Source organism: Mustela lutreola, chromosome 4 (genome assembly GCF_030435805.1).
Source record: "Mustela lutreola isolate mMusLut2 chromosome 4, mMusLut2.pri, whole genome shotgun sequence".
NCBI classification, from domain to species: domain Eukaryota; kingdom Metazoa; phylum Chordata; class Mammalia; order Carnivora; family Mustelidae; genus Mustela; species Mustela lutreola.
In genome coordinates this window covers 143,913,800-143,940,280 of record NC_081293.1, presented here as the reverse complement: position 1 = coordinate 143,940,280, position 26,481 = coordinate 143,913,800, and the positions used below count along the sequence as shown (strand labels likewise).

The following is a 26,481-nucleotide window of genomic DNA, read 5'->3' as shown; positions in this document are numbered from 1 at the left end:
AGCGAAGATTCAGGGGAAAGGGAACATCCAGAAGGGAAGCTCACACATGTGTTTTGTTTTTGAAATTTAATTAATATTATCTTATTAATATAATGACAGTATTCATATGACTTGGTTTTACCCTAATGCTGACTTGTTGCAGAACATATTGTTTCCATGTGAGAATCTTCTCCCAACTCTTAGATGTCCTTCCAAGTACTTCTTTTAATTCTAGTTCCTTATCTTCCTCATGTCTGTGTCTCCAAATCAGAATAACAAGAACATGCTTACAAGTCTCACTTCTTGGCTCCCTTGGGCGTTTTGGGGGAGCATTTGTGCCCTGAAAGATTTCCCAGTGCCTCAGAAAGCACTAGAAGTATTTCTTCTCTTTCTCAGAAGCTTCCTGTGACTTGCTTTGAAGTCTTTATGATCAAGAGAATTAATCTGAGTCTCTGAGGGCATTGGATGTAGAGTGAAAAACTTGTCTTTGCTGTTAACTTGCTGTGTTGTGTTAGGTAGAAGACGTCACCCTTTTGGAGCTTTATTGTGCCATTTGTAAAATGAAAGGTTTGGGTTTGATGTGAGTTTCTTAACTTTGTTGGTTGGCCTCCTTTCAGGGGATCTATGAGCTCCCTAAAATCATATGGAAAATTCCGTGTCTCTTTATGCGAACACTTTTCTACAAGAAGACCCACATATTTCATCAGATTCTTAGGGTTCTGGAGCCCCTCCCCCCAAAAAGCGAAAACAACAACAAAAAGCACTATCATGATCATTTGACATAATGACTGGATTTCTTGCTGTAAAATGTCCATCTTCTGATGGCAACAAAAGTATTCCACGTGACATGTTACGGAATTTTCTTAGCTGTAGACCTATCATTTTATGAGTTCATTCTTAAGTTATGCTGTACCTTTTAGCGCCCCTGTGACCATCCAAGATGCCACCAGTAATATCTGAGCATCTGGTTTCTGAGGGCGACGTTGGAGTGGGGAAAATCAAGTGAAAGTACAGAGGTCACCTGAGGAAGGATTCTGTGTGGTCCAAAGTTGTGCCACTTGATTCTTGAGACTAGGAGCATATTTAGATTTTCTTCCTTTCACTTATGCAAGCCACAAAAAAGGATGTTAAACCCTTGGCACTGTCCTTTGACAGAGTTGCCAGTGTCTGTCCTAGACACAGAAATTGGCTGCAAACTACAAGTATGGCCAAAACTGGCCAAAAGCTTGTCTAACTCTGAGCAGTGACAGTTACAGAGATCAAGTGAGTGAGATAAAATGAGAATGAGTGTTGACCCTACAGCTATTTTTAAGTCTGACCCTTGGCCAGTGCTCTAGTAAACTAACCCAAACATACTTCGTAAGTTCCAGATAGCATAAATATCTAGTGATTACTTTTCCCTTCTCATTAACTCAGTAAGAATATACAAAGTTTAACTTCATTTCTGTGTGCTTAATTTACAAACACTGGTTTAGTCTTTAAGAAATTTATGCAGGACCTATATTGCCCTTAATCATATTTATTCATGCTGTCCCCTCCCTTAACTTCCTCTTACATCTCTCCCATATCCTGGAGACTATTGCTTTCAAACTAACTGAGGTTAAATGACCCGTTTTTGTTCATTTGTTTGTTTATTGTAGTTTTCCTAAAAATTTAGGAAATTTTGTGTTTTTACCATACATAGCTGGTAAGGAACTTGTCATGTGACTCACCACATTAGATTCAGCAATGTTGGAACTGGTCCGTAGCCTGTTGAGTGACATGAGTCTACTGATCACCTGGCTGGAATTTGCAGGAATATGATTTGCAGGAATTTTTGCAGGATTGAAATGAGAGGACAGTTTATATATGTGGAATATGTATGATGGTGATTGCTGGCCCATGGTTTGGTAGAAGACATAATTAGGACAATGCACCCAAAGCAGCACTGCCTTAGTATTCAAATGCGATAACGTTTTTCAGATTCATAAGTGAGAATCAGTGGTAAAATATTAATACAGAAAAGCTTTAATCAAAGAAGCTACATTAAAAAGACTATTACATTTTGCTATAAGGTCTCAAGAACAAGAAAATCACAAAATGTGATCTCTAATTTCTAAACTGGTTGACAAGTTAAAGAAGAAATTATTTTATCGGTGATGATGTATGTAATACTCAGGCACACATTTTTATTCTGGTGTGGCTGAAGCTAAATCTTGTTACTGTCAGTACTTGGACACGATATATACAAGCATCTCTTTACATTCAGCATGTAGTTCCACATACAATTCACAATTCACATGGGGAATCAAGTCTATTAAACGTAACCAGGGCTCAATAAATGTATTTATGTTAGATTCCTGGATGTGAAAACCTTGAGTTCTGTTTCTGTTCTGTTTCGGCTCACTGCATTATAAATAGGAACAGGCAGGCCATGCCCCCTGCTCACATCAAGTCAGAGCATTTGAAGTGAGATGGAAAGAGTGATTTTAAAGCAATTTAAAATTTAATAACTTTTGAGGTGTGACAAAGGATTCATTCAGCTTCAGTCCTAACATTTGGCATCCTCCACCTGGTGATTTGTCACCAGGATCACTTCAGCGTCTTCCACCCAACAGTAATCTTATCAATCTTTTTATTTATTTATTTTTTTTGGCCATCCTATTACTATCAATAATACCCTCCTTAATAAGACAGAAAGAGTTTTTTTTTTTTAATTTTATTTATTTATTTGACAGAGATCACAAGTAGGCAGAGAAGCAGGCAGAGAGAGAGAGAAGAAGCAGCTCCCTGCTGAGCAGAGAGCCCCATGAGGGGCTCAATCCCAGGACCCTGGGATCATGACCTGAGCTGAAGGCAGAGGCTTAACCCACTGAGCACCCCAGAAAGGTGTTTGTTTTAATAGTTAAAGTAAGTTTTAAAAATTCTAAAGCACAAAGGAAGTTGCTGATTTTCCCCAAATTGAGGGGAAATAACACTACTACGTAAAACCTAGTTCCTAGGGCGCCTGGGTGGCTCAGTGGGTTAAGCCGCTGCCTTCAGCTCAGGTCATGGTCTCGGGGTCCTGGGATCAAGTCCCATATCAGGCTCTCTGCTCGGCAGGGAGCCTGCTTCCCTCTCTCTCTCTCTGCCTGCCTCTCTACCTACTTGCGATCTCTCTCTGTCAAATAAATAAATAAAATCTTAAAAAAAAAAAAAAAACCTAGTTCCTAAAATATTCTGCTGAAATTGTACAATACAGAGTTTTTGATAAGTTTGTTATTAAACAGTCATTTTGCTCATTTAAAGTATTTATTCAAGTATAAAATGTTTTTAAGTAATGATGGCTCAAAAAAGCACTCTATTGAATTGTACCAGTTCTATTGTGTAGAATGTTCCAATGAGGTGAAATGAGCTTCTATTAATATTTGATGATTCTATTTAAAAGCTAAATGACTAGATAGATGTATTTAGAACTTGCGGGTCTCCTAAAGAACTATCTCAGTTAATAGGGATACTATATATTGTCTTTCTAAATAAAAATGTTAAGCTTGAATGCTGAATTTTGAAAAAATGGAGAATACTAGATAAAGGTCTTGATATTCTCAGTACTGAACACACTGCCTATACTTTGGGTGACATCATGTTTATTCTCACGGCTTCTATCACCTTAGTGAGAAACCAGTGGCACTGGCATGGGAGGGCTATCTGCATGTTTCCGGTGCATTCCCTGCAGAATGCTCTTGTAGATCTGGCATTTCATAATATTATCATAGCCTTGGTCTGTCTTTCCATGCTGTGGCAAGACAGGATGCAGGTGTTTCAACTTCACCACTTCATGGCCTCTCTGGAAGGCATTTAAAATAGAGATTTTTAGTGGTTAATAATAAAAACACAAGTAAATTTTAAAGATCTAGTGGGTTTTAGCAATCGGTTTATGAATTAGCAGCCAGTCTAGCAAGTAAAGGGGAGTTCTGAGGAGTTGTACAAAATGGAAGGATTTTATGGGACAGGACAATTAGCACAAGAAAAGAAAAGATTGTTTCAAGTTAGGTCAACTTACCTTAGGGTAAGTAAAAAGGATCTCATTGGGTGGATTACCTCATCATCCTTTGGGGGAAAGGAGAGGGGTCCCTATGACAGATGACCTCATTGGTGCTGACCAGAAAAATCCTGACTGACCTCTTAAGACTGTTTCTGTGGGAGGTTGAGATTGCAAGTAGGTTAGTATTAAGTAAGCCCTGGTTTGGTGACTTGGCCTAGTATAGGTGATTCCATTGGAAGCATGAGAGAGAGAGAGAGAGAGAGAGAAAGAGAGAGAGATGGAATGAGAGAGAGTGAGTGTGATGTGTATGTGTGTGTGTGTTCAAACAGTGGAATCCATCCCAGGTGAATCTGAGTCAACTCAGTTCCTTCCAGATCACCAATGACTTGGTTCATGGTGATGCGGGGAAACAAACCATATGTAGACCTATTTTTTTTTTTTTAAGCCCATGTTTGTTTTTCTAAATTCTGGTTTTGTTGTGCATACATGAAATCATGATTTAGGTTTGCTCTTCATTTGCTTTTGCTTAGAGCAATGTTATCAGAGTCATCATGACTCTTAGAAAATGCTGCTTATGATAATGGAGGGGCTGCTGCAAGATTAGTTTTCTTCCTTTCTGGAGATAAAGTATAAAGGAAATAAAATGCAGGAAATTTTCAGACTTGTAAAGAGTAAACTTTAAAATTAAATTTCAGGGGTGCCTGGGTGGCTCAGTGGGTTAAGCCATTGCCTTCGGCTCAGGTCATGATCTCAGGGTCCTGGGATCGAGTCCCACATTGGGCTCTCTGCTCAGCAGGGAGCCTGCTTCCTCCTCTCTCTCTCTGCCTGCCTCTCTGCCTACTTGTAATCTCTCTCTGTCAAATAAATAAATAAATAAAATCTTTAAAAAAAAATTAAATTTCAGGCTTTACTGACCTTAACACGTAATATTCATTTTTCTGGATACCAATTGCTTCAAGTCTAAAGGGTACATTAAGATGTTTCAGAAACTTCACTGAGAGGGCTTTATTTTTGTTTACCACTTAAAATTGTTTTCTTCTGTGCATGAAGTGAGACATTTTGGACGTAGTTATTGCTTATCTACTTGTTTCACTGTAACATATCAACTAGGTTTTTATTGTATTTGCCAGGTTTATTTATTTAAGAAAGCCTTTAAGGACATTTTTTTGAAATATTGGTTTGCAAGAAAATGAAAAACACCAACAATAGCAAGAGAATTGTCCCAACTCAGAGGTTTGCATCACTACGCTCCCTGAGGCGACACAGTGTTGTTACTTATTGGAAGGGTTAGAGAAAGAGCTGACAGTGGTTTGCAGGTCAAATCCTACTTCACTTGGCACCTGGCTCCATTTTCTTGGGCACAGTCTACCTAGTCTGAGCCACGCACCTATTGTCATTTAATTTAAGGTTTTTTAAATTAAAAAAAAAAAAAAAAAAAACCTCCAAGAAGGGCTACCCTTCCCTATATGTACACACAAAATTATTGTGCCCTTTTTGTGTTAATACCATAAAATATTAGAGAAAACATCTTCATAAGCTTTACAGAAAAACTTAGAGATTTCCATATAACGTATACGTCTTGCAATTTTTTAAAATTCTATTTTTAGCTGTTGTGTACTGCCTTTGCTCCATTCCCTTGTGCTGGCAAGTGTGGTGGGATTAAATTATTGTTAGTACAGCTGACCCTTGAACAACACAGGTTTGAACTTTGCGGATCCACTTATATGCAGATATTTTTTCAATAGATACAGTACTGTAAATATATTTCCTTTTTCTTAGGATTTTTAAAATATTTTCTTTTCTCTAGCTTTATTGAACGATTGTAGTATGTAATACATACAATGTAGAAGATATGCATTAATAGACTGTTTACATTCTAAATAAGTCTTCTGGTCAACAGTAGACTACTAGTAAAATTTTGGGGGAATCAAAAGTTATATGCAGATTTTCAACTAGGCAGGGGTTTGATACCCCTAACCCCCACAATGTTAGAAGGTCAGCTGTATGATGATTGCTATATTTATCTGTTATTGCTAATACATCATTAGGGAGAACAGATTATATTCATCGCCCCTTGGACGGAAACTTAGTGTTTTATAACTTCTCTAAGATACAGAGATAATTGAAATGAATATTGTTTATCTGCAGAATAATAATTACTGTGTATCTACCCCTAGTACCCCAGTTTTACTTTATAATTGTACTCTAAATATTTTCTATTGGCCAGAAATGCATAAATATTCCACTGTTGATAAATAGAAAAGAATTACAGTTTCAGACTAGAAAACACATCCTTCCCAAGTTTTTGTGGAGATTATATATATATTTTTTTAAGATTTTATTTATTTATTTATTTGACAGAGAGAGACAGTGAGAAAGGGAACACAAGCTGGGGGAGTGGGTGAGGGAGAAGTAGGCCTCCTGCTGAACAGGGAGCCCATTGCAGAGGTCGATCTCAGGACCCTGGAATCATGACCTGAGCTGAAGGCAGACCCTTAATGACCAAGCCACCCAGGAACCCCTGAAGATTGCATTTTTAAGAGAAAAAAGCATGTATGTCCAACTATGCTGAAAATGTGTATGTGTAAAAATAACTTCAAACCAGTTATATAAGCAATTGCACTGGGGGAGATGCAGTGTGTATATAGTAAGCGTGACAGGATGTAGTATGAATGGCAAGTGGAATAGACGGTCTTTCATTTCTCTGTGAGGGGATTGAGAGATGCTTCGTGGAATGAATATCAACATCAAATGTACTAGGATCAAAAAATCTGAAAGACCACAGTTACATGAATGAGGGCAGGAACTAAACTGTCATTGTGTTAATACATCTTTTTTTTTAATTTTTTATTTTTTATAAACATATATTTTTATCTCCAGGTCTGTGGATCACCAGGTTTACACACTTCACAGCACTCACCAAAGCACATAATCCCACCCCCTTTCTCCCAAACCCCCTCCCCCCAGCAACCCTCAGTTTGTTTTGTGAGATTAAGAGTCACTTATGGTTTGTCTCCCTCCCAATCCCATTTTGTTTCATTTATTCTTCTCCTACCCACTTAAGCCCCCATGTTGCATCACCACTTCCTCATATTCATTGTGTTAATTCAAAGGTATGAGGAACCTTGTGCATAATGGGCAGTAAATAAATATTTGTAAAATATGACCACATTTTGGATTTTTAACTATAGCAGAACTTGCATAACGAGAGTAGTAGGAGATTTTGTTAGGCAAGTAAAGACAAAAATGGCAGAAAGCTGGAGTTACTATGTTACTATGCCTTAATTTATTCTTGAACAATGCTTTTTTGGGTCTGTAGTACGTGCTGGGATTGGTGGAAGGCACTGAAATAAGGCAGACACGTTCCAACCATCAAAGAGCTTAGAGTACAACTGGGTTTAAGTAGAGGAAATTCAATTTTTTTTTTTCGCAAGGGAAGTTCTGTTGTTTAATTCTTGATTGCAGGTAATTAAGCCACTACTGCATAAATGGCATCTGTCGTATGAAGGCCATGCTCGGTAGAGACAGCACAGAACACAGGTATGTGTGATGACAAAGTCAGAGTATTCTTGGGACCACACATATTTTTATCAGGTTACCGATAGAAGGTTGGATTTAGAAGGTGAATCCTTGAGTATTTATGAGGAGATAGATGAAAGCATGTGGCATGCCTCAGGTGAATGCTTTTCTGAAAACCTGGGGGTTGCCTCTTTATAGGAGAGGGTGGGGTGTCACTTGTGACATCATCCCAGTTTTAGGATTTCAGATGAGTGTAAAATTCATTGGCTACTATTAAAATTTCTAAAATGGTTATTTAGGCACAAGATACTAAGTTGCTTAAGGCTTTTGTCCTCAAGTTTTAGTACAAAGCATGTTCTATTTTACTTTTTTTGGAGCCTTTATCTACTACGCATTCTTTGTATAGAAATACCTTTGATGATAAACACAGATACCAACTGGCAGGATATAAAATATAAGCTTGTAGCCAACTTGGTAATCAAAATAGTGTCCCCCCGCCCCCAAAATATATCCAGGTCCTAAGTCCTGGAACCTGTGAATATGTTACCTTACATGGCAAAAGAAAATTAAGGTTGCAGATTCAAATAAGGTTGCTAATCAGCTGACCTTAAAGAAGGGAGATTAACCTGGGTAATCTGAGTAGACTTAGTGTATTCACGATAGTGTTTAAAAGTGGAAGAGGGAGACAGGAGAATCAGAGAGATGCGAAGTGAGAAAGATGTGACCAACTAGTGCTGACTCTGAAGCCAAAGAATGTGGGTAACTTCTAGAAGCTGTAAAAGGCAGAAAATGGTTTCTCCCCTAGAGCCTTTAGCTCAATGAGATCTGTATGAGTTCTGACCAATAGAACTATGAAATAATAAATTTTTATTGTTTTAAGCCACTGACTTTGTGGTCATTCATTATGACAACAAATCGAAAATTAACATTGAATAGTGGTAAGGAACATTTGTAGCTTATTGTTTGAAAATGCTTGAAACAAAATGCTGTATATTAATGACAAGGAGTTGGAGAATAAAATGTCAAAAGTATTAGAATTTAATACCATAGTTTAAAATCATGATTTGTTTAATGTTAAGTGTGAGTGTAACTTTAATAAAAATCTTAGAATAGTTTAGTTGTTTTGTTTTTAAATCCTTGCAAATGAAGCAAAAACAATTTGAGTCAAACCATAATGAAGTTTAATGGCATAATTAAGTGATTTTAAAAAGGAGATATACATATTTTTAAATATAACAGAATTAAAAATGTCCTGGTACCCAGATTAATTGGATATTAACAACATAATAAAGTACTTCAAATCTGAGGAATCATGTTTTTTATAAGTCATGATCTTGGTGAAAAGATTTCACCAATAAGTCATATTTTCTTCAAGTTCCCAAAATTCATAATGAAGTGTGTACGTGTCTGGGGGTGGGGGATGTGCTTTAACGAAATAAGAATCATTTTTTCTGGGTTGAAAATTACACCATAATGAAATTTCCCAGGAAAGGTTCGGTGTTGAGGCCAGGTCTCTCACATAAGCGATTAAATACATGACTATGTATGTTTCTGCAATTTAAAATGAATCATGTGAAAAATGCGTTTTGACACTTAAAGCAAATGTGCAGTTACTAATTTAAGAATTTTAAAGAGCCTCTCATGAAGATTTCCAGTAAAGAACTAGTAGCTGTTTGTCCTTTCAGAAAAGTTTTACTTATGTTTTGAAAAGCTTTATTTTATCGTCTTCCAGCCACCAGTGTCTCCTAAGAAAACCTTGAATCTAGATTATTACAGAATATTCCAGGAATATCAAATACCAAATACTTGGTACTTCAGTGTCATAGAGTGCCTCCACATTTTGGCTAAATTTATGAAGTATGTTTCCAAAAGCTTAAATTTTTTTTAAGTTAGCCAGTAAGCTGCACTGTGGCTGTTGTATATACTATAATAGTATGTCCTATTTGGAAGGGACATTAATTTCTTCTACTTCCAGGTTGATATTCTCCTTAAGATAAGAAATTTTGTCTCAGTTCATAAAATAATATTGCTAGATTGATATTCAGTACATCTAAAAGTAAATCACACTTGCTACTTGTATTATCTCTTTGAATTTAAGTTTACTTACCTCTAATTAGACCCTTAATTGTCCTTCCTTCTTTGTCGTCGTGTGCCTCAAATGACATAATATATTAGAAATGCATGTGAAATAACCTAAGACATGGATTCCCAGAATTCCCTACCCCCCACCCCCCACCAAAAGAGTTAATGACAACATGGTGAAATTTATTTGCAAAATTATGTTACTGCATTGCACTGATAGAGACTCAGGATTTATATTAACTTATAAAACATTGTGAGTAGTCAGGCAACAAAGAAGCCAATTTACCCCAGCATTTCCTACACTTAGTAGACTATGAGGCCCAGAACATAGAATACAAGTTTCGTAACGTTGTTTGGAAAATACCATCACACAGAAATTTAGACATGAGGAAGCTGACGCCTCAGGCTTACAGCTTGGTCATGGGGCGGAAGGTACCACATCTTTACACTCAGCAGAATTGCCTTTATTTTCTTCTTTACATTTTGTAGATAGAGAACCAGAGAGGTTTAATAGGTTTTTTTATGGGATTAGGGATTTTAGAAACAATTCTTAGTATCTTTGATTACATAACTTTTTTTTTTTTTTTTTTTTTTTTTTTTAAGATAGGGATAAAGAAAAGTGGGGAGGGACAGAGGCAGAGAGAATCTTAAGGAAACTCCCCACTGAGTTTGGAACCCAACATGGGCTCGAACTGATTCACAAGACAGATCATGACCCGGGCTGAAATCAAGAGTTGGACACTTAATTGACTGAACCACCCAGGGACCCCTAATTGCATCTGTTTAAAATTTACTTATTGTTGTTACTATTAGTATCATCATCATTATATTCCATTTGATCCTAACTTGCCCGTTTTCAAAGTGTTTGTGATGACTCTAGTAGAAATTGTGTGTGATATTTACTTTATGACTGCATACTAATAATTTTACAGAACCATACTTGAGTCTAAAAGCATAATGTGATAGTTTTGTGGAAAACTTAATAGAGGTTCAAAAACTCTACTCATTTCATACAATTATTTCTATATATTGTGTGTTAATTCTGTGACACCTATTGAATAAATTGTATGTAAAGTTTAGTATATGTGACTATAAACCAACCACAGGAATCTTCTTCCTCTTGATCACGAACATTACTGTAATTATGTTTCCCGAGGACCATCAGTCCTATTCAAACAATAGAAGCCAGCAAGTTGAAGGCCTGATTTTGTTTGCTATGGTGCTTAACCTTGTTTCTATGGATACTTAACTACTACTGAACTCCAGCTAACGTGAATCTCCTGCATGTCCGTAAGTTTCTGTGCTGTGCTTTTCTGGCCTTGGATTTTTACTGACTTGTGTCTCAAAATTGTTGCATAGAGAAGTTTTTAATTCTCTGGGTGTCTAACGATCAAATTTTTCCTGAATAATGTAAAGTTTTACCCTCTAAATACCCAGAAGCGTATATTTCAAACCCATTTAACCTTCAAGTACTTTACTCTCAGAGAGGAAGCTTATATATAGGTAAGGTTATGTGTGTGTGCTTTTATTTCTAAGATGGGGATGACAGTCATGGTTCTGATGGTCATGATGTGGACTTGTATACTGTTTGTCATATGGCAGTGTTATTCTCAGTACTTTGTATTCATTAATTCAGCCAGTTACAAGATAGAGAATATCTTCTATTTTTCCCAACCTCACTTTTTAATCGTGAGCTTCAAATAGAGTATAAAACTGACAAGCCTACCCTGTTACAAATATTTACTGTAGTTTTTTTCTTGATCAATTTCAAGCACTTGTTACTCATTTTTAAATCATCTTGGTGAAATCTTACTATAATTTTTATTTGAGGAAGAAGAAACTAAGTTATAGCTGAACTAGGTTGAGATTGATTACTCTTTGCTCTGGTGATTTTATAATGCATTAATGTGCTAAAATCTAGAAGTACTTAAAACCTCATTAGAATTTGACACAGGATAGGATTTTGAATTATACATTATTCTCAAGAAGAGATTTATTACAGACCTATACTTATAATGTAGATGGTACATTTTGAATAGACTAGGAATGTAGCCAAAGATATTTAAAATACTAGTGTGTGGTTATAATGTGGAAAACTCTTAGCACAGACTTTGTTTTTTGGAAAGGGGGACTGTTTTGAAACAATTGTTTTCCCATGACTAGCTCAAAATCAATAGTTTTATTAGCATTTATATTTAATTACCAGAATCTCAGTGTGTAGTCTTTCTATTACTATATAATCTTTTTTATACAATATAGAACTTAATTCTTAAAATTAGAAACCTTTTCACATTAAGGTCGTCCTATATTTAAATTAAGATGAGTACGTGAATATTTTGTACTCAGTGGAAGATCCAGGCTTATCTACAATTATTCATACAAAGACTTTGCTGGCATTTTCTCATCAAACAATTTGAAATGTAGTTAAATAAATAATATTCCTAGCACTCTGATGATTACTAGCCTGGGAAAGATAAGAATTATAGTGAATGGTAGAATATATGATGCCTTTTTGGTATGCCCTTTAAAATGAAATATTTTAATACTCATATTTACATAGCTCACTTAAATCTCTTATGTTTAATATTTTAGATTTGTTAGTCTCTATAACAAAGTAAATCAAAAGTTCTGTACAGCTTTTAGCTCTTTTAGAGTTATATTTTCTTAACTCATTTACATATATTAGAGAAGACAAATACAGAAAAGTGGGTTCTCGGTGTTTTACATGAATTCAGACATCAAGTGTTGATAAAATATTTAAGAAATTGTATAATTAAAGCATAGGTGTCAAAATATTTTTTATGAATTATTATAAAGTAATTTTTCTTATAAAGGGTGAGAGAAGATAACAAGGGTTTTGGGTGCTCATCTCTACTATTGTAGCACAAAAGCAGCCACAGGCAAACTATAAATGAGTGGTTGGCCATGTTCCAATGGCACATTTCAAAGAGAAGAAATAACACTGATTTGCTCTGAGGGCCATAGTTTCCTGAACCCTAGTATGAGATCACAACTGTCATGGAAGGAGGAAGGTACAGGAAACAGAATGCAAACTTAACAATTAGGAAGGATCAACCCAGCGAAGGTTCTTCAGCTCAGGTCCACTGACGGGTTTTAGGCATCAACATGCAGCATATTGTATGCTGGTTTTGTTTTGTTTTGTTTTGTTTTTGACTTACATCTCTTATTCCATTTCAGATGTAGAGTTCAATGATTAATCAGTTGCTTATAACACCCAGTTCTCATCATGTCACTTGCTCACCTTAATGCTCATCATCCAGTTATCCCATCCCCCCACCCACCTCCCCTCCAGCAACCTTCAGTTTGTTTCCTAGACTTAAAAGTGTCTCATGGTTTACCTCCCTCTCTGGGAGAACTTCCCATTCAGTATTCTCTCCCTTCCCCCATAGTCCACTGCACCATTTGTTATATTCCACTGCTTTCTTTTTCTTGTGAAATATGTCATGCCTGTCTTTACTGCCTGAGGCATATCCTACCTGAGGGTTTGTGCACCCTAAATGTTAAAAACCATTCTGTTTGTTGGGGCACCTGGTTGGCTCAGTGGGTTAAAGTGTCTGCCTTCAGCTCAGGTCATGATCCCAGCATCCTGGGATCAAACCCTACATTGAGCCCCACATCAGGCTCTCTGCTCCATAGGGAGCCTGCTTTCTCTCTGACTGCCTCTCTTCCTGCTTGTGATCTCTGTCTGTCAAATAAATAAACAACATCTTTGGAAAAAAAAAAATTCTGTTTGTTAAAAATGGCAGCAGTTTATAAATAAATGTGTCCCAGATTACTGAAACACATATGTAGGAAATGCTGAGAAATACTTCAGCCTCACCAAAGTTTTCCATGAATTAGAAAGGCTGTTCCTATAAGATTGAGATAAAAAGGATTATAAAAGGCCATGGTTTTGAAACTGCTCTAGGGAAAAACTGACAGGTTGGTCAGGGGCTTCTGTGGATGGTGAGGTCAGAAAAGAGTGTCATTGCTGCTCCCGATTTTTCAACTGAGGCAATTCAACTTTATTGAGCATTTCAAGTCTCTGCCTGTTAATGTATATGAATAAAAAAATAAGATAAAACTTCTTAAAAACTACTGTATAATAGTAAATTGATAATATAAATATAGTATATATGTTTTCTTTTTTCTGTCCTAGCCTGCACAGTATTTCTTTGGATATACTTTATCATGGGCAGTAATTCTGCTTGGCTTTTTAAACAGGGTGTATGATAATGGCAAAATAATATTAATCTTTAATGAGGTCTGTGGGAGATATGGATGACCAGACTTTGAGTCTGTTAAGCATGGCACCTCTTTGTATTTTGTTGCAGGTTTTCTGCTCTGGAAAAACAATGTAACTATTGATGATTAATCTTGGCATTCCAGTATAGAAAGTTCTGCCAAGTATCTAAATTGAGATTATTTAAGTAATGTTATTAACTCTTAAGCCATATAGTATTTCAGTCTGGGTAACACAAGAGATGCATTTTACGTTCCTTCCTTCCTTTATTGATGAATTTTTCTTAAGAGCCTACTATATGCTAAGTTCCAGGGATCTGAAGGAGAATATATAGTTTCATTGCAAGAGAAAAAAAAAAGTATTTGGCTGCTGTGTCACATTTCTATTTTGAATTATTTTAGTATTAATACTATCCACTTGGAAAAAACTCATGATATTGAGTAATTTAATTTATAAGCATTAACTTCTTAAAATGTGATATTTGATCAGGACTTTTTTGAATCTCTCCTTTAAACCTTAAAATAATTCTGGTGTATACAGGGAAGGCTCAGGGGTGGACCTGTCAGATTTTGTTGTCTCTGTTTTGCAGATGATAAAGAAAATGAGAATGGAGAACCTTAATGAGATACCCAAGGGCACACTGTTCTTCCATCAGAGATCTACTAGATTGCCCATTTCCTCCTCCTCCTATTCTTGACTCCACTCTACTCTTCCTCTCCCTCAATTCCTAGGCTTGTGTCTTTCTCATATCTACTCAGATTGAATAGGCCCTTTAAAATGTTCAGTAAATGTTTTGACTAATGATTCTCACTCTCTACCACTCATCAAAATACAACATAATTTTAAAGAAGAATATGTATTTTTAAATGTTTTCAGAATATATAGGCAATTTTATATAACTAGAGAGTATATTAGGCTCATCAAGTTCCTTTTATCCTTGTGTTTATGTTTTGATGCTCCTGTAGGATTGCAGTTATAATAAGCTCACACACCTCATTGATGTAAGATAAAACATGAAGCACAGGTTAATACAGGTAAATGGAGACTTACCCCCGATGATCTCTTAAAAGCTTTAAAAGAGTCTAAAATCTACTTGGTTAATAGCTTTTGCATGTACTTCAAATTTATTTTTTCTGTTTTTCAGGCTCTACAGTTTCATGTTTTTCCCTCAATCCAAAATACAATACCTTTGACAGTTCTACCCAAATCCTTTTCTTGAAAAATTATAGATAGTTAAGCTATAAATGGTTTTTCTATCTGAAAGATTATTGTAGGTGGTAAGTAAACAGCAGACATTCTCTAGAAATGATGATCTTGTTTTCACATAAATATGTTCAGTTAGAGAAATATGCCAGAGATATATGAATAGTTGGCATAGTTTATGTTCTATTAACCTTGCTTATTTTTATAGCATGTTTTATTGTCTCAAAATTAATGTTATCTATTTTTGGCCACTTCAAAAATGAATAAAGCTTATGTTGTAAAATAGTTTTCCTACATGGTATTTTCTTGAAGTTTTAATAAAGCATTACTGGTTTAATAAAGCATTACTAGTTTAATCATCACTCACTGCTCATATTTTGTGCAAAATTATAATTGCAGGCATGTACTGTACGATTCATCATGGGTTGTTTATGTACCCCAAACAGTATGGTAATGAAAAAGCAAAGGTCATGACTATCTCTAAATCTAGCTCAGAATTATTCATTAAGTTTATTCTCATTTTTGTGTACAAAATTCTTATAAAAAAATAGAACCACCAAAGCAGTGGATATATATATTTTTTATTTATTTGTTTATTTGACAGAGACATCGCAAGTAGGCAGAGAGGCAGGCAGAGAGAGAGGAGGAAGCAGGGCCCCAGCTGAGGAGAGAGCCCGACGCAGGGCTCAATCCCAGAACCCCAGGACGTGACCCGAGCTGAAGGCAGAGGCCTTAACCCACTGAGTCACCCAGGTGCCCCAGAGCAGTGGATATTCTAACAAAAAACTGAAATATATTGTCAGTGGAATTTGAAGGGAAAATTCAACCTCTCTTTGGAATAAATGATTGAAAAGTAAATTTAAATAATATATAGTGTTTGGGCCCCCCCCCATCAGACAGGTAATGTGCCAAGGTCATTACAACGTTTGAAGGAGGCACATATCACACAAATGTGTGAACACCCAATCATCAAGCTTATGAACTACAAAAGGATCTACTGATCTTAATCATATGCTAATAAAGGGAGATTTTGTATAGCTGTCTCTAAACTTCAATCCTCCTTTGAGAATTTAATTTTGAATACCATGTCTATAGTATTGTTATCATTAAAAATATATACAGTTAATATATGAACCCATACATTTCATAAAATAATTTTTAAAATACAGAAGTGTAATAAAGAGAAAAATCCCTTTTTGTCCTCCTAGTCCCCTCCCTTTCCATGCTTAATCACAACAAAAAGGTTAAAGTATAGATCACTACAGTTGAATCTCAGTTATCCTTTCTGAAGTAGTATCTTAATCTTGTCTTCTGTTAGTACAGCATTTCAAGAAATTATCTTACAGATTCAAGTGGCACAAATTATAGATCTCAGGGCTCCCAGATATTGGGAATACTTTTAAAGGTCTTAATCTAGACACAGATCTTAAACTAAAATGTATACACACATATATGAAGGTATAGGTAATGTGTAGATGTATCTCGTATATACGTGTGTGTATTATATATGTGTGTGTAGCAAATACATGGAAAAATCACTTCAGAGATTTCACGGAAGAAAGTAGGTATCCATTGGTTATTGGGCTGGAATGAGAGCTGGGTAGTGGAAACATAAAGCTGATAAATCAGAAGTATACATGTGTGTATATGTATATGTGTGTGTGTGTGTGTGTCTGTGTGTGCGTGCACGTGCGTATGTATGTCTATATAATATAAATTATAAATTTTGGGCTCTATGTATTAATCATAAAACTTTATATTCTATGCAATGTTAATACAATATTTTAATACATTAAGTTATTTATTATAAATATAATGTTATTTATGATATGTAAATATATATTACACATAATATATGTTACTCTATATATAAAATCTTCCCATTACCCTCCTCTTATTCTACCCCAGTAAATAATGGATACCTACTTTGTTCCATTAAATCTTCTCCATATAATGCTGGTGTTTCATGCATTTGACACAATGGAGACACCATAAGAAAAAAAAAATATTTGTCTCCAACACTATAAGTTCCTTAAGAGTAAAGAGCATTTGTTACTTAGCAATTATTAGCATTAATTTATAACTGTTTCAAGTTCTACTCATTTGAAGTCATTCTAGTTGGTAATGAGTACTTTTTGAACTTAAGAAAGAGTGGCGCTTAGAATCATAGAAAAATTATTTTTGAAATCCAGATGGAACTAGACTTTTACACAGGACACTCAGTTATTTGCTCTGTAAACTTGGATGAGATACTTAATTTTTTTAACTTTATTTTCCTCATCTGTAGAGATAAAAGAAAAGTTATATCATTCAGTTATTAAGCATATTAAATGAGTTAATTTAAAACATTTGGTAAAAGTCGGGTAAGAAACCTTAGTTCTGATCTATATTTAAATATATTGAAATGATTCCTGTGCTTTAATATCAGTTACCAGTTTATAGCAAAATATTTAATACTTAAATTTTATACATATGTGGTCAAGGTGAATTAAGAATTTCATTTGCCATTTAATCTACTCTTCCATAGTAATTGGCCTCAAGTATCACACAGTTTCATTTTTTTTTAAAGATTTTATTTATTTATTTGACAGAAATCACAAGTAGGCAGAGAGGCAGGCAGAGAGAGAGAGAGAGGAGGAAGCAGGCTCCCCGCCGAGCAGAGAGCCCGATGCGGGACCCGATCCCAGGACCCTGAGATCATGACCGAAGGCAGCAGCTTAACCCACTGAGCCACCCAGGCGCCCACACAGTTTCATTTTTTATCTAAGAAGATAAAATTGAAGAGCGACTGAGAAGTAAGCAAAAAAGTATGAGAATTTTGGACACAAAAAAGGAGCTAGTGGAGGGGTGCCTGGGTGGCTCAGTGGGTTAAAGCCTCGGCCTTCCGCTCAGGTCACGATCCCAGGGTCCTGGGATTGAGCCCTGCGTTGGGCTCTCTGTTCAGAAGGGAGCCTGCTTTCCTTCCTTTCTCTCTCTGCCTGCCTTTACACCTAATTGTGATCTCTGTCTGTCAAATAAATAAATGAAATCTTTTAAAAAAAAAAAAAAAAAAAAAGGAGCCAGTGGAGAAGAAAGCCATGTGCTTCTCAACTTTTCTTCTAGGAAGAAGATAGGGATACTTTCCTCTGCCAAGGACATGGAAGGGAAACAGTACAAAATACGTTATAATGGGCACTGTAAGAGTTTTCATGCTTCAGAGATAAACAGATAATCATTGCCATATACAAGTTAAAAATAGTATGGAAATAGTTTTTCATGGAAGATTAACAACTGAAGCCAGAAATGTTTGTGGTTGCTCATATGGAAATTGCTTTGTTAGATGAATGTCCTGACTGGGCAAGAAGTAGTCAGTAATTTGTGTGAGCTGTTAGACTCAGAGTTCAAAATCCCGTACCGAGTGGTTCTGATTTCAGATGACGTTGCATATGTCGGTAGAATTATCATTTCTCTTTTGGCTTTTGAATCATTTAGGAACAAGATTTTTTTTTTTTTTTTTAAGAGAAAAGAATAACCTTCCCTCTAGCCTTGTTTATTATCAGAGTGTAACATTCATGTGCGCTTGCTTAAGTGTTCATAACAAGCTTGTAGATCCCAAAAGGAGCTGAAGAATAGTTTCTGGTGGTCTTTGACTATGTAATTGCTGCCAGCTGAGGAAACGAAATTCCAAATCAGTTTCAGGAACTTTCACAAATAACACTTAACGTAATTATAAGGCATAAAGCTCAGTATATAGTTTATGTAACAGAGTCTTACCTAACCACAGAATAGTCAAAGAACAGTCAGAAGTCTTCACAGAGGTATATAGTAACCTTTGGCTTGACATGATACTTCTTTAGATTTATTAAACCTTCTGGTTGTGCATTTGAAATTATGCCTGTTTAAAACATCCTTGTATGTATTTTGCTGTGAGCATTTCCAGGAGCATCTAACAATAATGATAAAAAGGTGATCATCAAGAGGCAGAAAATCCTCCATCTTTGCTTAAGCATGTTGGAATATAGTAGTTTTGAGATCTTGGCCAAGGACATTAGTGTTATTTCTTTACTTTTCAAAACAGTGTATTCAACTTTTAGGGAAATAAAATTTTTAAAATTCAGATTCCTAGATGGGTATATTACTAAGTAATCATACTACAAAATTATTATTACTTTTCAGAGATGTTGAATACAGTGTTCACTTAAGTAGGGAACTTCTCATGATAACTTTGCTTTTATGGTTAGATTTCATTTTGTGCAACTTTTAAGAACCATTTCTAATATTTTGACAAAGGGTAAGTTTGTCCGTGTTGTGGCTAAAATTCAATCATAATTTGCAAAAGCAGGTTGAGAAATGTCAGCATTGCCCATATTCTTCCCATATACATTTCTGTATCATTTACTTCTATGGTCAATTTTACATATGTTAAAACTTCAGAGAATATTCTGGAGGTATGTTATCATTATGTACAGGCAGGTTTCATATGAAGAAATCATCCACTTTTTGTCTCTTTTTCTACACCTCCCTTGCCTCATTAAAAGATGTGCATTCTTATCTACTTTTTCTTTTTTGAGTAGTATTTTCCCATGATATAGACTAGAAACTGGAATCATTGAGGAATTCTGAATATGTTTTCTTTGCCATGTGTGTAAGACCTACATTGATCGTGTGCTCATCATTTTAGCCAAGGTCTCCCTTTATACCTACAAATACTTTATATCTACAAATAATTTCTCTCCCTACCTTTAATGCAGTGGTTTTCAGCCTGAGGCAAATTTGCCTCCAGGAGACTTGTAGCATTACTATCTGGAGACATTCTGAGTTGTCATGACTGGAGGTGTGGTGCTGTGGGCATAGAGTGGGTGGAAGTTATGGATGATGACAAAATTGCAGAAAGCATAGGACAGCCACCAGGGGGGCCTTCCTCAGCCCATAGAGAAAACCATGCTAAGGTTGAAAACCCCTGCTCCCATTTCTTTTTGGTCATTTCTCCTCCAGATTTTTTTTTTTTTAAATACTACTTTTGCTGCTTAAATCACCTGATGAGGCATCTTTAAGAGTATAATCTTGAGTATAAGATCTAAATTCTGTACCCTGGTTCCAAACTTGATCAAGTTATACATTCCAATGCTGCTGCTGTGGGATCTTCTGTGGCCTTTGTTAGGGTGTTGTCTTCATAGTCGTCCTTCTCTGGCATGTATTTTGGGCCCCCATATCTTCACAGCTTCTCCCCACCCAACTCCTGTTCAGTGATGCCAGAGAATTCTACTCCCTGCATTTCTGGACTCCAGCTCAATCCTGGAAGGTTTAGTTGACCATTGCAAGAAATCGTTCCAATGAGTTTATGCCATTATCTCTATCTAATTATTAACCACTTAATTTTCTCATTTCTGTGATTATCTTTGCTTAAAAAAAAAATCCTTTCTATTGGTGAAATCCGTTTTGCAGTAATAATATGGAGTAGTTTCCCTTTTGAAACCAGAAGTCTCACATACTTGAGGAGCAGAATGAAAAGCGTCAGCCTCCTTGACTTTTTGCTAGATTTCGGAGCAGCCTGTGAGGCATTGCCAGAGAATATTAAGATGTTAACCTTTGTATTATTCTTTAACTTTGTGATGTATGTTTCACCATAAAAATCTTTAGCGATTATAAATCTTTTATGACAGCACCTACCTGTTAACACATTGCTTTATATATCATGCTTCCCTATATAGCACTGTGTATATGCACAACAGATAGTTACTGTGTCAGCAGAGTAATGGGGGCCAAGTCGTCAAAAGTAGTACCAGAAACAAAGTAAACAGAATGCAGAATCTTGGCTAGGGAAGATTTGTAGATTACGAGGGCTGAATAGATAAATATATTCATCTTTTTTGCTGAAAATTTACTAAAAATAAACCAAAACTAAAAACAAGATGTATGTTCCTTTCTGAAAAGAGGGAACCTGTCTATCCTTAAATCACAAACTTCTAGGAATACCTTCCAGATGTTATTCAGCTTGGACCTAATTTTAAAAATAGAATGCAGAGATTCATTACTTATGTCCCTTGGCAGTTTACAAAGGAAGAAAGTTTGTTCAAGGGAGTTTCCCAATTACTGCACTTGGCAAAATGATACTGGGTCAGTGTTAAGAAGTTCATACTTACCCTTCGAATATCCATTCTCCACTTTAGGAATGGGCAGTGTAAGACGGAAGGATGGATCTGCAGTCATAGAGTTGTTTAGGTTTTGGGTTTTTTTTTTTTTTAATTGGTTTAATTCTGTCATAAGGATTAAATAAAACAAACAAGACAGATGGTGCTAGATGCCCATCTCCTCACTTCAGAAACCCAATTTTATTTGACGCAGCAGTATCATTTCTTACCCATGCAGCTTGGGATGGTCTCTGTGATGTAACTGAAGATTTTCTAGAGTCTTTATTTAAAGGGGCCCTTTTCTCTCTTTCCTCCTCCCATCTGGAAAATATCCAGTATGCACCATTAAAGGAACATAAATAATGCCGACTTCAAAAAAGAATATCATCTCTCTCTAATAACCAAAATATCATAGCGTATCTATTAGTTTTAACATTATAGTGAACTATTACAGGTTTTTTTGTTGTTGTTGTTGTACCCAACTCCTATCAAAAGTTTGATCAGGAAAACTGATTTTCTTGAGGGTATGATAGGCATGCAATAGGTACAGTCTGAGGTGACCTTAGGTAGAACGTGGGGAAAAAATTAAGTTCAGTAATTATTTATTTGAATGTTGTGTGCATACCATTCATTGGCTCAGGTCTTATGTGAAGCTAGGTCATTACTCTGCAAAAAATAGGTCCTGTGACTTAGAATGGTAATGTGTCAGAAATGGTGGAAAATTCTTTCAGCAAAGAGAATGTCCTTTCTGGTCCCTGGAATTACTACGTGTTAAGAATGAATGGGAGAGAAGAGGAGGGAGATGAAATGTAAATGTAGACTAGAAAAAGAGACAGAAAGAATTTCAGAAATTTACTAACAAATAGTGCCAGAAACCTAAATTTCCTTCCTTACACATTTTCTTTTTCATGCAAAATATGTGCTTCCCTTCACAAATATGTGTTGGCTCCTACTCTGGTGTAGGTGTCACCAGAGACACTTTGGATGCAATGCTGAGGCTGAGCCAACAAGATAACGTGGTATCTGGTATGAGCCTAAAGCTTCAGGCCAGGAGAGAATCACATTAACCAACACCATATTGGAACAGAGACAATTGCTAAAAAGGAGAGGTAACTACGAGAGCCGTTACGGATGGATTTCACCTCAGCAGGCATGTCAAGAAAGACTTTTTTGAGCAAGAGGAATGAAAATAAAAGGCACTTTGTCACCCAACCTGAAACCTCAAGGAAAGTACTGATGGAAGAGAACATTTTAGAGAAAGGTTAAGAATGCCTATGACTGAAGAGAACTTAAACTCAAAAGGCTTAAAAATATGTTAATGAGGTTAGAATGGAGAGAAAAGGAGGAACATAATTATAGAGAAGCACAATGTGTGATTGACAAGATGGATCGAGTCATTTAATGGATTTGATAGTACTAATTAAAATTGGATGGGTTGCTAAAACTTTGAACCTTTTGTTTTATGCTTTTAAAACTAAAACTTTTTGTTTTATGCTTTTACTCTCATGGCTTAGCTACAATAATCAAAGCAATATATACCAGTGTTTCTTATTTATAACTACACTAGAAGGCTGAAAATAATTTATATATTATACATTTAGTCATGAAGTAAAACTAATTATTTTCTGATGTCTACGAGTTGTTCATTACTGTTCACCTTTCTTCTACTCATCTTATCCTTAATCATAATAACTTTATTTCTATGACTGTCATAGTGTTTTATAAATGAAACATATTTGGTACGTTCTTAATTCCATCCATTAGAGGAGACCCCTACTAAGGTGGTATGTTATATTGGTCTAATTTGTCCTGCCTTATAACTTGGAAATGGCAAAGTTTCTTCCTTTTCTTCACTGCCATGTCTTATGTCCTAGCCAGACTCTAGCTTTCTTGCCAACTTACTCCTTCGGCTCTGTTATTTGTCATCCGGTTTCTTTCTTTCTCTCTCTCTTTCTTTCTTTCTTTCTTTCTTTTTCTGTATTAGAAACCCCTTTTACCTGATTTACCATTTATCTGAAAGTCACAAATTAGTGCCAACCCAGGTTAGCAAACTTCTCGTTTAAACACAATTTTGATTCTCCTAAACATAGATTTGATTTCTTAAAGTTTTCTCAATCACTTTGGGAAAAGAAGAGAAAATAGCTTTCTTGATCACTAGTATTGTTTGTAGGAGGTTGAGATGAATTTTAGTAAACTTGTAAGACTATGTCTCTGTTCTTTTTCTACATAACCCCCGAGAACAGGAAGAGTGATTTCTGTTGTTTCTCTTGTTGCGGGGTTATGGCAACCTCAAAAATTGCATAAAATTATTATTCCTGTAACTGAAATCTTGACCAAAATTAACATATTTTTGCAGTCTAAAAATGAAACCATTAACTATAAAACTGCATGAGCAAAATTTAATATTAGAATGTTAATTTTGTGTGTGTGTGTGTGATTTAACTCTTTTTGAACATCCTACAAATGTAGAGTCAAATTACTGGTTATGAGTACATTTATTAATATTTGTTGTTGAAAATTGTTTTAATTCAGAAATGTCAATACTTGGGGCGCCTGGGTGGCTCAGTGGGTTAAGCCGCTGCCTTCGGCTCAGGTCGTGATCTCAGGGTCCTGGGATCGAGTCCCACATCGGGCTCTCTGCTCAGCAGGGAGCCTGCTTCCTCCTCTCTCTCTCTGCCTGCCTCTCTGCCTACTTGTGATCTCTCTCTGTCAAATAAATAAATAAAATCTTTAAAAAAAAAAAAAAGAAATGTCAGTACTTTACCTGTCACTTTTCTAGACTTAATTATGACCATTTTATGGGTTTTTATTTGTCTTGCTTTGTTTTTGCTAATGTAATAATTATCTTTTTTATTATATTTCATCATTGGTTATTGCCACTATTTTTAGAGCTACCAAGTTTTGTGAATGGGGTCTTTGAAAATATTAAATTTTATAGTTGGTTATTGCTATTATATAGGAAAGTGCACATTATTGTGTGGAATTGATTTTATACCTAAGTACCTACTGAACTCTGTGAACAGTCCACAGTTCTTTTATATTTTTAAATGATTACTTTTTATGTTTAAGAAGGAGGCTACATTGTATCTTATTTTCCAGTATTTTACCCTTCTATTTATTGTTCTTGTTACATTAGCTAAGAAACCAGTACACTGACATACGTTAGCAGTGAAGCAGTGACGTCAGTTATCCTTGTGCTTTCTTTAAGGTAATTCTTAAAGAAATTCTTCTCCCCACTTTTTTACTTCTTTTTGTTTTGTTAGGAATAGTTGTTGAATAGTACAAACACTAAATGTAATTAGAAGTTCACATTGTAGGGGTACCTGGGTGGCTCAGTTTGTTGCGCTTCAAACTCTTCATTTTGGCTCAGGTCATGATTTCCAGTAATGGGATCAAGCCCTTAGATAGGGCTCCAAGCTTGGTGGGAATCTTCTTGAGATTCTCTCCCTTTCCCTCTGCCCCACTCTCTGCCCCTCCCTCTGTTTGTTTACACACACAAGCACACTCTTTCTAAAATAAATAAATCTTTAAAAAAGTTCCTATTGCGGTTTCCCTTAATTTCATAATGTGTTAAATTACAGATTTTTATATGTTGAAACTGAACTAGAAACCTTCGTATAAATTCTTTTTTATATCATATTGTGATGAGAAAATTATATGTATATTATCATAACTTTGAGTTAATATAGTATGTTCACATGATTATTACTGTATAAATATCATTTATTTCTAATAGTTTGTTTCCCTTTTTATTATTATTATTATTCTTTTTTAGTTTGTTTCCCTTATAAGGAGGATCCTTTTTCCTTCTGTAATTTCCTGACAACTTAACATTGTCATTTCACTAGATTAAGTGCTCACATGATATGCTTCAGACTGTGGGTAAACATCTTCATTGCCGCTCTTTCCTGCATATGGGGGTTGAAGGATCTGCACCCGATTCCTGAGAATATAATGCTTGGTTACTTACTTTTAACATTGAACGAGGATCTTTTTCTGCACCTTGATTTTGTTCTTTCTCAGCTTGAATCATCCCAGGATTGACTTCAGTGGAGCCCTACCTTGTACATTTTGGTTGCTGGTTTTTATTTCCATTCTAATGCCATCTCTCTCTTAGAAATTCTCCAAAATTTCTAGTCACATCATAGCATTACTCGTTATTCCCAAGTGTTATATATGTGTATTTGTGTGTGCATCTGTGAGCTTCCAAGTGCATTTCATCCCACCAACACCACTAGTACACATCTTTAGGGATTTTAGATGAGGAAGATGTGTTCTCAGGCTACCACCTTGATCAGCTTCCCAAAGATTTATTATAATAAGAAACCCTTACAAAAATAGTTTTTTTCTTCTGATATATTCTTAAATTATCATCCATTAGACAGCCTACTTCATAAAATTAAAAAGTAATTGATTTCTTCCTTAAAGGTGCACTTAGAATTTATAACACTTTCTTTGGGAGGGGTCCCCAAAGAGTCCACCATTATAATTCTTATTACTTATAATGAGTAAGTATAATTATAAGTAATTACTTGTAATGAATAATAAATGACTCTCATTACTTATAATCCCATCATTGAAAGGTCATCCTGTCTTGGCTGTTATCTTTCTCATATTATCTTCAAATTTGTGGTGATTACTCTCTAGTTGATTGATTTAGTTTATTCTTAATGAACATAGAAATGATTCTATTGGGTTGCATGAAAGAAATGAGCTATTTTTAGATGAATTGTGTTTTATATAGATGTCTCCAGAGTAAAAGAGGAAGATATGCTTGTCTGTTTTACAACTGGAAACAAGAAATAACTAAGCTATTTACTTAGTTACTGTATCTAATGTAACAAAACTGTTTTATCTTTATTCAGAATTTTAAAAGATCAAGTTTTAGTTATGGTTTCAAAAAAAGTAACCCCTTTTTTTGTTGCTTTCTCTCCTTACCCCTTAGTAAAATAAGAGATTATATTTTATATGCCATATGATAAATTGTTTTGAGTGACACTTGAGAAGAGGTGATAAACAGTTTAATATCAAGATGAGTGTTAAGTCAAATTCAGTTTAAATTTTTTGTTTTGCTTATATTAATTAAAATATTTTGTCAGTATTTGAGTGCTGGAGAAAATTTATGTATTTGTCCCTCATTTGTCAAGCTATTGTGTAAAACGATGAAAGTTATATGTAAAGCAGTTAAAATCCCACAAATTCAGTATCCCTTTTAAATCCAAATCCACGGATTTTTGTATAGTTTAATGTGGTACAATGACTTCTTCCCATATCTCTTTAGCACCATATAGCTTGGCATACTATGCATATTAAGAGTTCATTATCATCATCATATTATATTT

General features: G+C 35.4%; 1 protein-coding gene and 1 non-coding gene across 2 annotated transcripts in view; one reads left to right on the top strand and one right to left on the bottom strand.

Moving 5' to 3' along the window:
- CRPPA (CDP-L-ribitol pyrophosphorylase A) overlaps positions 1-26,481 on the top strand; it is a 311,086-nt gene that overhangs the window by 259,880 nt on the left and 24,725 nt on the right. The window lies entirely within an intron of this gene.
- On the bottom strand, positions 15,920-16,023 carry LOC131831048 (small nucleolar RNA U13). The gene has a single exon (XR_009353562.1). It is a non-coding gene; the product is annotated as a small nucleolar RNA U13 (small nucleolar RNA).